At 59.6% G+C, this 2,615-nt stretch overlaps 1 protein-coding gene across 1 annotated transcript in view; it reads right to left on the bottom strand.

Annotated features, from left to right (window-relative positions):
* Positions 1 to 2,164: 2,164 nt before the first annotated feature.
* The window catches only part of SNAP47 (synaptosome associated protein 47), a 40,277-nt gene continuing 39,826 nt past the window's right edge, over positions 2,165 to 2,615 (bottom strand). The window contains exon 6 of the mRNA XM_029941436.1: positions 2,165 to 2,466. The gene's annotated coding sequence lies outside the window, so the exon portion shown is untranslated. The remainder of the gene's footprint in view (positions 2,467 to 2,615) is intronic.

Here is a 2,615-nt window from a genome sequence, read left to right as displayed (position 1 = left end):
GAGTCAGAGCACCTGGGGAGGGCAGCCGTGGGGGGTGGAGTCAGAACATGGGGGAGGGGCGTGGTGGGGGTGGAGTCAGAGCACCTGGGGAGGGCAGCCGTGGGGGGTGGAGTCAGAGCATGGGGAGGGGTGTGGTGGGGGTGGAGTCAGAGCACCTAGGGAGGGGAGAGGTGTGGGTGGAGTCAGAGCACCTGCTTGGGGAGCAGTGGGGGGTAGAGTTAGGGCACCTGGGATTGGGAGCAGCAGTGTTGGAATTACCATCTGGTTTCATAGGGTTTTTTGGACACTGGAGACTAGCAGTTAAAGAGATAGGTATCTGTGCTTCGGCTCCAGCCAGATCAGTTTAGCAATGGATTTTTGTTAGTGGAAGGGTCTAAGGTGAAAAAGTTAACTCTGGGGTCAAAGTTTATAAGTAGCACAAAATTATCCTGATGCACTTTTTTTTTTTTTTACCAGTCTAACTCTGCAGAGAAGCAGACCATCGTCTCTTACTAATTTCCTTACTCCCGGGAGAGAATGGCCTGGAGATAACCCCGTGGCGCTCCGATGCCTTCGCGCCACGGACCTTCATGCCGCTGCTTGCGGTCAAGCTTCCCCAAGCCCGTTCCGGAGGGGCTCACTGGCGGTCCCGGCCCTCCTCCGGGTCCCGGGGGGTGTGCAGCAGGCGCGGATGCTGACGGGCTGTCTCCGCAGCACCAACGGCGGGGCAGGTTTGCTTTCCTTTGGCTTCTGATCTCTTCACAGGTGGGTGTGGAGAGAGAAGGGTTTGATGGCAGAGTCCTGGCCTGTGGCTCTTGCTCTGACGGCTGATGTGAGTGAGACGCATGTATACCCCCAGTCTGAGGAGCTTGCGGTCAGTGTGTGTGTGTGTGTGTACTCTGAGTCCCTGGAGTGGGTGTGTGCACGTGTGTACATGTAATCTGAGTCCCTGGTGTGTGTTTCTGTGTGTGTATGCGCACGTGTGTGTACTCTGAGTCCCTGGTGTGTGAGGGTGTGTGTGTATGCGCACGCACCTGTGTACTCTGCTCCCTGGTGTGAGTCCGGAGTGCAGCTGTCACAGAGAACCACATGCTCCACCTCTGGGAGCCGCTTGCCTCATGGGCTGTTGCAGGAGCTGCAGCCTCTGGGCACACAGCCTGCCCACCTGTGCGTGCCCTGGGCCTGGGCACGAGCTGCGTCCCCTGCCTCCCTCCTAGCTCCACAGGTCACGATCCTGCCGCCACATCTGGGCACAGCAGAAGCTCTCCATAACTGCCTTGTTGACACACGTAACACCTGCCGTGCCCTCCCTGCCCTCCCCGCACTGGGCGCAGTGGGAGGAGCTGCTGGGACGGAGAGCTCGACCCCATGGTGCCAGGTAAGGGCGGAGTGCCCGCTCACACGCCGGCATCAGACCAGGGGCCCGGAAAGCACAGGCCCACTGTCATTCTGGAGGCCAGTGGGTATAGACCAGATAAGACAGAGATTAGGAACATAACTCACCAAAGTAACGGGTTAAGACCCAGAAGACCCCCATGAAGGTTATTTTCTAGAAGGGCTACTTCCTGTGTTTCCTTGAACAGGCCAGCTTCCAGCAATCTGAGCCCTCCTAGGCAACCCCAAACTCACACCCCCACCAAATCGGAAAGCGACCTTAGCAGAAATGGCCACATTATACCTGCCCCGAGTCAGTAACAGGTGTCCTCATGTGACAAGGGAGGGGGGATTTCGGTCAGCCACGTGGTGGAGGCAGAGACTGGGGAGACACGACCATAAGCCCAGAACGCGGGGGGGGGGGCAGCCGGGAGAGGCAGGAGGGACCCTCCTGGAGCCTTGGGAGGGGGCGCAGCCCTGCGACACCTTGACCTCAGTCTCCTGGGCTCCTGACCGGGGAGACGCGAAGCCTGCGGTCCGAAGGCTCCTCCTTCATGGTCTTCCTTCGCAGCCCCAGGAACCTAGCCCTACACCTGCGCGGTCCAAGGGAAACCACGGGAGAGGCGCTTCAGAGCGACAGCTGGACGAGGGGGGGAGGCTCCTCCAGAGCAGTCTGCAGGTGGCCTGTCCTGTGTGAGAGCGGAGGGGCTCACCCACCTCCACACCTGCCCCCATCCTTCCCTGAGGCGCCCTCCCACTGGGACCCCCAAAACCAAGCAGAAAGCAGCATCAACACATTCTCAAAATACACTCCAGAACTATGGTATCTCTTCTATTTCTGGACAGAAATGGGGCACCTAAAGAAAAACCTGACACTTCTAAAAATAGTGCAGTGTGTATTCTTTTCACACTTTGCTACAAACTGGGCAGGGGAGAACATTCAGGTGTTTGTAGAATGACCTCCAGATGTACCAGACTTCGGGTAGAAAACGCAGCACAACCAGGAGGGAATGGGCTGTCCACCAGAAAAGGGCACACTGAGGGCGCTGGGGCCCGCGCCCAGCAGCCCAGAGCGGGGGCTCGACTGCTGTCCCAGAGACTTACGTTGCCCTTCTGCACGGAGCAAGGACAGAGGAAGAATAGAGACACTGCTAGTTGTGCTGCGGGCCATGCAAAGCAGCCACTGAGCACGGGGGGGGGGGGGGGGGGGGGGGGGGGGGGGGGGGGGGGGGGGGGGGGGGGGGGGGGGGGGGGGGGGGGGG

Source organism: Suricata suricatta, chromosome 6 (assembly GCF_006229205.1).
Source record: "Suricata suricatta isolate VVHF042 chromosome 6, meerkat_22Aug2017_6uvM2_HiC, whole genome shotgun sequence".
Classification (NCBI taxonomy): domain Eukaryota; kingdom Metazoa; phylum Chordata; class Mammalia; order Carnivora; family Herpestidae; genus Suricata; species Suricata suricatta.
This window is presented reverse-complemented; position numbering and strand designations above follow the sequence as displayed.